Source organism: Manihot esculenta, chromosome 6 (assembly GCF_001659605.2).
Source record: "Manihot esculenta cultivar AM560-2 chromosome 6, M.esculenta_v8, whole genome shotgun sequence".
NCBI lineage: Eukaryota > Viridiplantae > Streptophyta > Magnoliopsida > Malpighiales > Euphorbiaceae > Manihot > Manihot esculenta.
Window position 1 is genome coordinate 1,803,516 of NC_035166.2, and position 13,784 is coordinate 1,817,299.

General features: G+C 32.2%; 1 pseudogene; it reads right to left on the bottom strand.

The window, feature by feature from the left end:
• Window positions 1–1,188: 1,188 nt before the first annotated feature.
• Window positions 1,189–13,784, bottom strand: LOC110617324 (annotated as a pseudogene).

A 13,784-nucleotide genomic window follows, 5' to 3' on the forward strand; every position in this document is an offset into this window, starting at 1 on the left:
GTGATCCCACACACTTTCGTGGCCTTGTAGGCTCGTTACAATATTTAACACTTACTCGTCCTGATTTATCATATAATGTTAACTATGTTTCACAATTCATGCACAATCCAACAATGTCTCACTTGAAATATGTTCGTCGTATTTTACGATATTTAAAAGGAACAATACATTATGGTCTTTCATTTACGGCAGATACATCACTTGCTCTTAGTGCTTTTTCAGATGCAGATTGGGCGGGTTGTCCAACCACACGGCGGTCCACTATCGGCTATTGTACGTTTCTCGGCGCTAATATCATCTCCTAGTGTGCCAAGAAACAATACACTGTTGCTCGCTCTAGCACCGAGGCAGAGTATCGTTCCATGGCTCACACAGTAGCAGAGCTCACTTGGCTTGGTTATCTCTTAGATGACTTGCGAGTTTATCCTCCCAAGCCGCCAATTTTATATGGCGATAATCTAAGTGTGTTACACTTGACAGTCAATCCAGTTTTACATACACGAAGTAAACATGTTGCCTTTGATTATCACTATGTCAGAGAACGCGTTGCTCAAGGAGTTCTGATCACGAGATACATTCCCTCAGCATATCAAGTTGCTGATATATTTACAAAGTCAATGACAAAAACTCGCCTAGCACAATTTCGACGCAAACTCTGTCTCCATCCTGGACACAGTTTGAGGGGGGATATTAGTTCAGGGAGTCATAAGGATGGTTCCACCTCTCAGGAGTAATAAGGCTGCTATGCTAAGGCTTGAGTATTGGAGTGATAAGGGTTAATTTTGTAAATATTGAACAATTGAATGAGTCTTGTGATTAGGATTCTTAGGGTAATTCGTTCACTTACTGGTGATATTTTTCCATTATTCTCTCCTATTCAATAGGCAACTTTAGTTATCAATTCTCTTATTTAAATCATGTGTGTGCTGTAACGAATATATATATTCGTAAAAAAACATCTCTTTTTCACTTTGTTGTCTGACCAAAACAGAAGAAACAGAGAAAAAAACAATTAAGAAAGAAAAATAACCATGCCACAAAATCTTCCTTTCTACTTACACATTGCTTAGCTAAAACATTTACTGTTCAAATAACTTCTCTAGGAACATTTTAATAGAAAAAGCTGGCAGAGTCTTGATAAATTTGCCTACAGAGTTGAGAACTGAAGTTTGTAGATTAGACTCAACATGCTTAAAAACATCTTTATTTCAGGCTTTAAGTTTTAACTTTAGCTTTCTATACAATTAATGAAGCATAAAATAATTAGCGACACAAAACTTTGGTAATTGTTTTGTTGTCTACAGAACAAGTTCCTCCTTTTCCTAGTAATGAGTTAGAATTATTACAACACTTATTAAGAATGAATGCAGGTTGCTTAGGTGAAGGAAGTGCAAGTTCGCTACTCAACATTAAAACAACAGCTGACATTAAGGGTCTTTCTCTGACATCTTCTTGTACACATAAGAGTCCAATTTGGATGCATCTCAGTACTTCAAGAGAAGGATATGATTCCTTTAAGGATGAATCAACTATCTCCAATGGTTTATTTTCTCTCCATGAATGCCATATCTATATAGTTCATAACATTAATTAGTAAGAGAAGAACTATCGAAGGATAAATATTTTGGAATAATAATTTATCTTTAACTTACTTGTCCTATCAAACATAGGTCAGAACCATCTTGAGAATAGCTATTGTTCTTTTTTCCTGTAATGATCTCTAATAATATGACTCCGAAACTGAATACATCAGATTTTGTTGAAAACTTTCCAAACACCACATATTCCGGGGGCATATAACCACTACATATCAAAGACATACACAATAAAAAAGGACTTAATGCTAAATTTCAACTTTTTACCCAAATTAGTGTACAAGTTTCAATTAAAGCCCAAATTAGCCTAAAAATAAAGATTTAAGCCCCTTGACATTGATTAAATCAAGAAATTTGGCTAAAAAATTTTGATATTTTTTATGAGCTTAAATAAAAACTGCTAGGCTAATTTGGAAAAAATTAAAAATGAGCTAAATTAAATATATACAATAAGTACAGTAGTGAAATTGAATATTTAGCCCAAAAAAATTGTCAATTTTCATTCCAATTTGTTGGATTCAAGAAAGAATAATATTCTTAGCAATATTAATCCTTTCTTTATCTTGTTTAAGGGTGTGAAGATATATATATATACTTACAACGTTCCAACTATTTTGTTTGTCTTTTCTTTAATTTGTTCGTCTTTAAAGATTCTTGCCAGACCAAAATCTGAAATTTTTGGATTCATTTCCGCATCCAGTAGAATATTGCCTGCTTTTAAATCTCTATGAATAATTCTCAATCTAGAGTCTTGGTGAAGATATAAGATTCCACGAGCAATCCCAGTAATGATATCAAGGCGTTTTCTCCAATCTAAGACAAAACTTCTCATTTCATCTAGCAAAAATTTCATTTCATCCAATATACAATTAGACAAATACTAAGAGAAATTTAAGGACCAAAGTAAAATATACAATGCCAACTTACCAAAAAGGAACGTGTCCAGGCTTTTGTTTGGCAAGTACTCATAAACTAAAATTGGTTGTTCACCTTGAATGCAACATCCTATGAGTTTCACAAGATTCTTGTGCTGAAGCTTTGCAATCAACATAACTTCATTTTTAAATTCTTCTACTCCTTGCCCTGAATTTTTAGATAGCTTTTTCACAGCAACCTCTATCCCATTAGGTAATTGACCCTACAATCAGGCTTAAAGGAGTAAATGTATTCCTCTGCATAATCAAATTTAAAGCTTGCATTCTTCTATAGAAACTGAAAATGGTAGATAGAAAATAGGACAAACATACTTAAATTGTTGATACCTTATAAACCAATCCAAAACCACCTTGTCCTAGTCTATTAGCTTGAGAGAAATTGTTAGTCGCGACAAGTATTGTGCTGAGATTGAAAAACACAATCTCTGGATGACTCATTCTACCTTCGCTTTCATTTCCCTTATAGTATGCATCATTGATTGTATCAAGCAACCTTTCATTCCAATTGTTCCTCACTTTCCTCATTAAAAAAATAATTATAATTCTAGAATATAAATATGAATGGAAAGGCATAGAAGAGAATAGATAATAATTCAAAAATGCAAATAAAGAGATTACAGACCAAGTTGAAATAAAGCAATTACATCTTTCTTTACCTATTCTTCTTTTCTTCTTGAACCACAAATATGCAAATAGAGTGATGACAAACCAAGCTGAAACAACAGAAACTGCTAAAATAGCCAATATATGCTTCTTCTCCATAAAACCTTTTGATTTTTGCGCAATTTCAGCTGTGGTAATGGGAAGTTAAACAAAAAATATTAATAGGTTACATGATGAAAGAACATTCCAACAAGGCTAATCGACATTTTTTATAAATCGATTTAGTTTAAACACTACTATATTTTAGGATTTAAACAATAGTATTTCGACAGCCCGTGTGAAATTATACTATAGTAATAAAAGCAAATATAGCATATAAAGTAGAAAATTATAGTCTATTAGGTAATAGTGAGACTTAGTGAAGAGCAAGATCACCTTACCTAATTCGATAGCATCAACACGAACATAAATATCACTTCCTTCATCATTACTAATCACAATGTCCATTAATTTTCCATACCATGTCACGCAACCAGTTTCTTTCCCAGAAATAACAGCGCTCGAATATGCAGAACATGTACAATTCCTCTTGCATTCCATTTCACAATCCACAGGACTTGTGTTCAAGCCCAACCAAACTGCTTCTGAAGTATCAGGAACCTTAACAGTTGCCACTTTCATAAATCCATCTCCTTGCTTGCATACTGAAGATGATTCTTGCCGCTTTTTAACACAGCCACCTGACCCATCCTTTAGAATATTCCAATCCCTTGGAGATTGAGGCTCATACCCTGGTAAACAATCGCACTCAAATTTGCGATTGAAATTTAAAGGATCACACTTGCTATAGGCACCACAATGACCATATGACTCGCACAGATACTTCGGTGCTGACCAAAATTCTTTCCATTTGCCTTCGGTTTCATGCCATATTAGGTGCATAAGAAATCCTGAGTAATCCAACTTTGTTGTTAGTATAACAGAAGCATCAACAAGAAAATAGGTGACAGATGTCTCTTTTTGGTTGTTGACAAAACTGATGTTTCGCATATCATTATAAATTTTTATTGGCCATGGGAGACTTCTCCAATTTAGTTTTCTACCCTTGTACAAAATGACTTGTGGTGATCCTTTTGGATTGAGTTCAAGTGAGTAATCTCCCGTTCCAGGGTCATCTACTGATCTCCATGATGTTAAGAATTGATGAATACCCGTCTCCCTATTCAACCCAAGTTTCATTCCTGGTAAGAAAGTATCTGTAGGATGATCAAAGCTTTCCCATAGAACTCTTCCACTTCTTTCTTGGACCAAAATCAAGTTTCCTGAATCCAAGAGCTGAGCTACACAACAAGTGTCTGTCTTTGTTACTTCACGTGAGACATTTGCAGACCATACTGGAACTTTTCCGCTATGATTGCTACAGAGAAGGAGATTTCCATATTGGTTAACTGAAAGAACTCCTGATGAGCCATTGATTGGATGATTCCTATTTGCTACCCATACCACAGTTTGTTCTCGTACTTTGTAATACCATATTCCAAGATATCTATAATTGGAATTGCCGGGGCTGAAAAATCCAAGCACAAAATTTTTTTCTTTGGAGATTAGAAGGCTGCCATCTCCAAAGGTTTGATTTATGGCTATGGTATCGATAGATGCAGAAACTGCAAAATGGATGATCATTAGAATGAACAAAAGAGGAAAACATTTTTCAGCTACCATGATTGAATTTCAACGATCTTTGCTAATATTGGAAACTGTTTTGAGTTTCTGTCTTGATATCTTGGGAAGAAATTATTAATTAATTGTCGCTGTCTTGATATCTTGGCAGTCGTCTTTGATTGCCGGTCAAGCTGTGGAATCGCGTGTTTCGGGCAATTCTTACCGACACCGATAGTCAAAACCAGCTCAAAATACAAAAGCTCCATTAATTTAAAAAAATTACAAAATTAAATTCTTGTGAAAATTTTTTTATCTGGTCCAATCTCGTGCATTAGTTAAGAAAGTTCGTCGATAATTCAATTGTCCGAATTTTAAATAATTCAAAAAAAAGTTGATAATTTATTTTATTAATATTTTTTCTATAATTTAATATCCTTTAACATTTAAAAATTTATAAATTTATTGATGACTATAATTTATAACCTTAACTCTTCATGAGATTAGATTGAAACTTGTTAATGGCTATTTCTAAGTTAAGATTCTCATGTGCACTCAATAGTTTTCTATTTCAATTTCTTTTGCTCTTCAAACATTATGAAAAAATTTGATTATTTCCTTTTATATATAATATATGTTAAGGAATATAAAAATATTTTACAATAGAAAATACAAGAAATATTTATAGGCGGACTAATAAGTTCATTGATTTAAAATTTTATTAGTTTTTTTTATCAAATATATAAGCTGATCCCTAAATTTTATTAAGATTTCATTGAGTTCAATTTTTCTTTTATTGAATACTAATAAGTTCATATTTTAAATCATAGCATCTCCTATCTCAACTTGCAAAAAACGAAATTAAATGCACGGAATAATTTTAGTTAGTATAGAGCGTGAATACATTTTGTGATTGAGTGAGTGAGACTTAAAATTATGTTCATTTTCTCTCTCATCTCCTCCAAAGAATGAAAATATCTATAGGTGGTGATGAAGCGAGATCCGGAGGGTATTCCAAATTTGGACATTTGGGCAGAGGCTCAATTCAATGGATTGACCATTGATCCATGGTTAATTCCGTTAGGTGTCTCCATGTTTGATCTCAAGGAAGGAGACCTGTAAGATAGAAAGAATGGTCAGGGATCCACCGGAGATACTCAGTAGTTATGAAACAAGATCCAGCCAGTATTCCAGCTCTGGACACTTAGGCAGAGGCTCAATTCAATGGGTTGATCATTCGTCCATGATTAATTCTGTTAGGTCTCTCTATGTTTGAACTTGAGGAAGGGAATATGTAAGATAGAAAGGACGGTCAAGGGTCCACCGGAGATATCTTAATGGAGATCCTCCGATACTTAAGTTAGATTAAACATTATCTAAGATTTATTAATATAAAGAGAAAATAAAAGAAAATAAAATAGTAAAGTATTTTCAATGAATCTCCAGAGGGCCTCTATCTTGAGGGTTCTTCTGTGAATATCTGAGAGAGAGATTAGCTTCTTCCATGTGTTAGATTCTCTAAGGGAGAGTGAAATCTGTGGTAAGAGCTTTAGAGTGGAGGGAGTAATTCCTCTGGGAGTGAGAGCCGCTATTTGTATCCCAATTCCCTGCTTTACATCTCATCAGATTGGATGGTGGTATGATGCGGTAGGTATGTCAAGTAGCTGGCCCATACCCTTTGACAAGCGTGTCAGGTGGCAAAGCAGTCTTTCTGCACGTGCATTTAATATCTCAGAGAAGATTAGAGGGGTCGACTATCGCATGGAGGTCGATTATCTTTATACTTATTTATACTATATAGCACGAGTATTAAAGAGATTGTTCTACTCGTTCCAGGTATTTGGAAGGTCAGAGGTACTAATGGTCTGATCTTTGGACCTTATAGATTGGACTGTCCAATCAGATCATGTGAAAATGTTAGTTCGTCTCTTTCAAATCATATGTACACCTGTCACGATCACAACTATCTTCTACTTTTTATATATTATCAGGCGATGAGGTTAAAAAATAGAAGTGAAGAGGAAGAGCAAATGGTGCCTGTTTGATACCTAGAAAAGTCAGAAGTAATGTATTGTTGCTTGTAGTTCATTGCTATTGACCTCATATCAACTATATATACCAAGTATAAATTTGAAATTCATTTTAGCTTATCCGATTTACTTAAATGTCTCGTTATTTTGCTGTAAATACTTGTAAGTCAATAAAAATATATTTTTGATTAAAAGAAAAACTAAATTATTTTTGAAAAATTCTTTTTAAAAGAAAATTTATTTTTTACACTTTAAAATTTTTATTAAAATCTATACATAAATATTAATATATTTTATTTTTAAATTAAAATTAAATAATAAAAAATAAATTATCTTACTTGAAAAGTATTTTTCAAATAAAAAATTATTTTTTTATAAATAAATGAAGTTTTAAATTTTTTTTATTTTTTATCAATATACGGGCTTACTATTTGGTGACAAGGGATCAATTTTCTTTAATTAAGCATTATAATAATTTTATTATTTTTATTTGATAAACTTTAAATAAATTATTTTTATCTTTGAATTGATTATTGGACACTTTTCATGGAAACATGGTTAGGGTTAAATTTGTTTTTCTTTAATTTTTTTTATTTAAATTTTGCATTTACTCTGAATTTAGGATCAGTTTAGTTTAATTATTAAATATAACGGATATCTATCGTTAATTGCTAATTTAATTGTAACGGAAAGCTATAATTGATTATAACTGATATAATGTTTAACAAATTATATTTAATTATTATTGTTTGAATATAAAATGATTATTTTTTTGAACTTTAATATAAAATGATTATTAAAAATATATATCAATCTATTACATTAATAAAATAAAAAAAATTAATTTATTATACAATATTTATAATAATTAAAAATAGATTTTTACAATATAATTATTTTTTATGCATATGTATAATGTTTATCATATAATAATAAATATTATAATTAATTTAATTATTATTTACATCATGTTTAATTAATATGTATGTACTTTTAATAGTTTTTTTTTGTGAAAATTTTAATTTTAAAAAATTATAATTAATAGATCAGTAAAAGAGTAATATAGTCTAAATAAAAATAAAATCAAATGGTTACCGCTGATAAAAAAAATTATTATAAAATTAGAATTGATTCAAAATGTAGTTTATAAATTTAATTTCAGCTATATATTTAAAAATTTATTAAAATATTTAATTTAATTTTTTAAAATCTATAAATTATTAATTGTATATAAGTGTTAAATTAAATATTTCTTAATTATTGAATTTTAGTAAAATTATATAAATTATATTTTTCAGGAAAAATGAAATTGATAATTAAATTAAAGTAAAAAATTAAAATACTTCAATCAATTTAATTCAATTCATCACTTTCTAATTTTATAAATCAAATTAGATTAATTGAATAACAAAATCATTGAAAACTCAGTTTAAATCGATTAATACTAAACTAGCCTTACTCATTATTCATTAAAAATATTTTTAAAATTAAATTTAATTATTTTTTATTATAAAAATACTAAAATAGTTTATTCCATGCTATTTTTCTCAATGAGCATCTTGATCTTTTTCTCCTAAAAGTCAACTTTGGCTGTGAGAATGGATAACGCTGAAACTAGAGAATCTAAGCAATCAAAAAGCAGAAAGACAAAGACTGAACAGGACAAGTAATTTGCTTTAAAAAAAGAAACGCACAAGTAAATTTCGATGGTAGCAGTTGACAATGGTGTACAATTTTTTCCATTAATTTTATTTTATATTCATAATTATAATATGGAGTTTAAATATATCGCTATTAATTTTATTTCGTATTCATAATTATTAGAGTTATTTTATTTTTTTTATTTTTTTTCTAAATATATAAATATGTAATATTCTTTTAATGCATTTCGTTTAAAAATTTATAAGAAAATAAGAAAATTAAAGTTTACGTAAAGGTAGCTAAATTGATAAATTATATTAAATTTGTCTGTTGATTACTTTTTCGTACTTAAATTTTAGATCGTGTCATTCTTAACAATAATAATGGGAAAAGAAAATTTTCTCAATATTTTGCTTTAAGAATAGTCAGAACAGAGGCAAGGAGAGGAATACAACTCAACAGTAGAGTGTTGCCATGTCCTATAAACCAAGTTAACCCTGTAAGAACTGTTAGTGTCTAGAACTTGACTACCTATTTGTGGAGAAACAGAAGAGCATCAACTGATAAATGTGACATCCAATTTCTACAGGCTGATGAATTGTGATAGTAATATTGAACCATTTGTTTATATTTCATCCTCAGCAAAGACAATCTTTTCTGCATGGAAAATTTCTCACCCTTTCTTTCTAAATTATCTAAGTAGTATACAATCTTCTTTAGGATTCTTTTGGGCGTGACGGAGTGTGTTGAATTCTACATCGGTTGTGGAAAAGAGTAATGTGCCCATTATATGAGCCATAGGCACTCCTGTGAGGAGGTGTGTTGAATCTCACATCAGTTGTGAAGAGAGGTAATGTGCCCCCTTATATGGGTCATAGGCACTCATCTCCTTTGAGCTAGTTTTGGGCCTGCCCAAATTTAATAGCAACCACAATCAAAGAGTTCCAGTATGGTCTACAAATGTCTGATAGATACATTTGTAACCGAGATCTTGATTAATTCAGGAAGCCTAGTTTTGGTTCAAGTTGGCAAAGCTTCAACTATCCCAGAAATACTTGATCTTAACTAGACATTTGACAAAACTGATATTGGATGTATCTAAGAAACTCTTCAAAGTCCCATGCATGCCTCACCAGTAACCTTTTGACTTGTGCTGATCCTGTTGAATTTAGCTGAATCGAGTAATCTCTAGTTCATGGATAATCTGCTGACCTTCTGGTATCAGAAACCACTGAAAACCCATCTTCCGTTTCAGCCCAATTTCAATTCCTTGGAGCAGAGTGTCTGTCCAGCAATAGAAGCTTTGTCATGTAGTTCTTTCACTTCTATCTTGGATTAAAATCAAGTTTCCTGAATCCAAAATCTGAGGTTTTGCATATACCTGTCACTTCCATCAATAAATTTGTAGATCATATAGGAAATTTCTAATGTTGGCGACAGAGCAATTACTCTTGAACTTTACGGCAAACTTGAACTGGACCTAACTTTTACTGCCGATGTCCGATAGAGACCCATCATAACTTTTCGAAAAGGGAATTTCGAGATGCACTACTATCAAAAGTGTGACGAGAGTTACAAGCCTGTCACAAAGTTCGATATGAAAATTCCATTGTTTAGAAGTCAATTTTGCATTTTAATTATTTTTTTAGATATTTTAGATATTTTCGTAATTTTGCATATTAGGGTTTTGTTTTCTATTATAAATAGCCTCCCTTAACTATTAGAAACTCACTTTTCGATTTTTGAGGAATTTTAATAAGACTTTGTCATCTAGCCTATTTTTTCTTTTATTTCGTCTTAACCGATCGATATTGATTAAAACTTCTGACGGAGTCTAAATAGTCCTTTATCAGTTGGTTACTACTACATATTATACATCACTATATTAAAAATTTATATAATTGATGATATATTGATTATTCAAAGACATACAACCTCAGTAATAGTTTCCTCATCCACAGAATAAAATTCCTTTTGTGCTACTAAAGGGCTATAACTATTACTTGGCTTTCTAAAAATGAAAGGGGGCTGCCTAGGAGAAGGAAGACTAATTTCACTATTCAACATTACAACAACAGCTGACATGCTTGGTCTTTCAAATGCATCTTCTTGCACACACAAGAGTCCAATTTGGATGCATCTCAATACTTCATGAGCAGAACATGACTCCTTTAGTGATGAATCAACCATTTCCAATGCTCTTTCTTCTTTCCATAAATGCCATATCTGTAACATCAACATATATTCAACAACTTTTAATAGTTTAGAACATAAGGTCCAAAAGAATATTCGATTTGTAATAGTTTACCGAATATTTTAGCTTATTATCTTAACTTACTTTTCCTGCTATGTTTAGGTAAGAATCCTCTTGATAATAGCTATTATTCTTTTTCCCTGTAACAATCTCTAATAATATGACCCCAAAACTGAAGACATCAGATTTCGTTGAAAACTCTCCAAATGCCACATATTCTGGTGACATGTATCCACTGCATATGAAAAATGCAATTTTAATGTAAGAAAGAATGGTATCCTTAGTAGTGGTTCTATGTGTCTTGCTACTAAGTGTATAGATATACTTACAATGTGCCAGCGATTTTTTCTGTTTTTTCTTGACTTTGGTCACCTTTGAAGACTCTCGCTAGGCCAAAATCTGAAATTTTTGGATTCATTTCTTTATCCAATAGAATGTTGCTTGTTTTTAAGTCTCTATGGATAATTCTCAACCTAGAATCTTGGTGGATATATAAGATTCCACGAGCAATCCCGACAATAATGTCAAAGCGTTTTCTCCAGTCCAAAATTGACCTTCTTGTTTCATCTAATAAAAAATATTTGCATTTGCATTAGTGCCATTTTATGCAGTTTGTGCCTATGAATCATATTGTTCAAATAGATAGAATTAGATAATTTATGGAACACAATGCTCAACAAAATAGGATATAAATAAAGCTTACCAAAAAGAAATGAGTCCAAGCTTTTGTTTGGCATGTATTCATAAACTAGCATCGGTTCCTCTCCCTGAATGCAGCATCCAAGAATTTTCACAAGATTTTGATGTTGAAGTTTTGCGATTAATAAAACTTCATTTTCAAATTCTTTTATTCCTTGCCCTGAACTTTTAGATAGTATTTTCACTGCGATCTCCCGGCCATTAGACAGTTGACCCTACAATCATGTTTATATGAGGACTTTTTACTCCATGTAATGAAATTTCAAGCCAGCATTCTTTTTGCAAATCTTAAAATGGCAGATAGAAACTAATACAATGTGTGAGGATCAGCTGTTTGATGTGTGACTGAGTACCACATTGGCAAAATTTCGGCAAATCGAATTGAATATAATAACCAGCACGAAACTACTAAATAATAACTTAGGTTAATCATTTTGGACCAAGTGAAAAGTGGGTTCAAAAGTTATTTAAATAAATTTGAGCTGGGCTGTTTTACGAGGGCCATTACAGTTTTGAGAAATTTGCACATAAGAAGTGTATACCTTATAAACCAATCCAAAGCCACCTTGGCCGAGTTTGTTAGCTAGAGAGAAATTGTCGGTCGCGGAAAGTATGGTACTGAGATTGAAATACACAATCTCTGGATAACTCACTCCACCTCCATCTTCATTTTCATTGTAGTATGGATCATTGATTGTATTAAACAATTTTGCATTCCATTTGTTCCTCACTTCCTCAGAAAAAATTACTCCCATCATAAAACAATTTAGTAGTGTAAATATATTTAGAAAGGCACAAATTTGCATAAACAAATAAAGTTTTTCTTACCTGTTTTTCTTTTCTTCTTGAACCACAAATATGCAAATAAAATGATTACAAACCAAGCTGAAACAATAGATACCAACAAAATAGCCAACAAATGCTTCTTCTCCAGAAATCCATTTGATTTTTGTGTTATTTCAGCTGTGATTGTTCCAAGTTAAAAGAGGATAAGGAAATAGTGAAAAGCATGATCATCCATATTGATTTTTCAATTAAATATAAAAACTGATTTTCTTACCTAATTCAAGTGCGTCAACACGAACATATATATCAATTCCTTCAGCTATATCAATTTCAGTGTCCATTAATTCACCATACCAAGCCAAGCAACCAGTTTCTTTCCCAGAAATAGATATGGATGAATATGCAGAACATGTACAATTCCTCTTGCATTGTAGTTCACAATCAACAGAACTCATATTCAAGCCCAACCAAACTGCTTCTGAAGTATCAGGAACCTTAACATCTGTTACTTTCACAAATCCTTCTCCCTGGTTGCACAGAGAAGATGATTCTTTCCGCTTCCGAACACACCCACCTGACCCATCCATCAAAAAATTCCAGTCCCTTGGAGATTGAGGCTCGTACCCGGGTAAACAATCACATTCAAATTTAGGATAAAGATACAAAGGATTACACATGCTATAGGGACCACAATGACCATAAAACTCACACAGATACTTCGGTGCTGACCGTAATTCCTTCCACTTGCCTTCATTTTCATGCCAGATTAGGTGCGAAACCAATCCTGAATATTCCAACCTTGTTCTTAATATAAGAGAAGCATCAACAGGAAAAAAGGTAAAAAATGTTTCTTTTTGGTTTTGGACAAAACTAATGTTGTTTAATACATTATTTTTCCCTGGCCATGGGACAAGTACTCTCCAATATCGCTTTGTACCCTTGTACAAAATGCCTTGAGGTGATCCTTTTAGATTGAGCTCAAGCACGTAGTCTCCAGTTCCAGGGTCATCTGCTGATCTCCATGATGTTAAGAATTGGTGAATACCTGTCTCTCTATTCAACCCAAATTTCATTCCTGGTAATTGAGTATCTGTCGGATAATCAAAGCTTTCCCATAGAACTCTTCGACTTCTTTCTTGGACCAAAATCAAGTTTCCTGAATCCTGGAGCTGAGCTAAACAACAAGTGTCTGTCTTTGTTACTTCCCGTGTGACATTTGCAGACCACACTGGAACTTTTTGGCTATGATTGCTATAGAGAACGAGATTTCCATATTGGTTAACTGAAAGAACTCCCGAAGATCCATTGATAGGATGATTTCTGTTTGCTACCCACACTACAGTTTGCTCTCGTACTTTGTAATACCAGATTCCAAGATACCTATACTTGGGATTGCCAGGGCTGAAAAATCCAAGCACAAAATTGTTTCCTTCGGAGATAAGAAAGCCACCATCTTCGATGGTTTGATTTATGGCTATGGTGTCCATAGAAGCAGAAACTGCAAAATGGATGATCATTAGAAGGAAGGGAAGAAGAAAACTTCTTTCAGCTTCCATGTTGGAATTTCAATGATCTTTGCTAA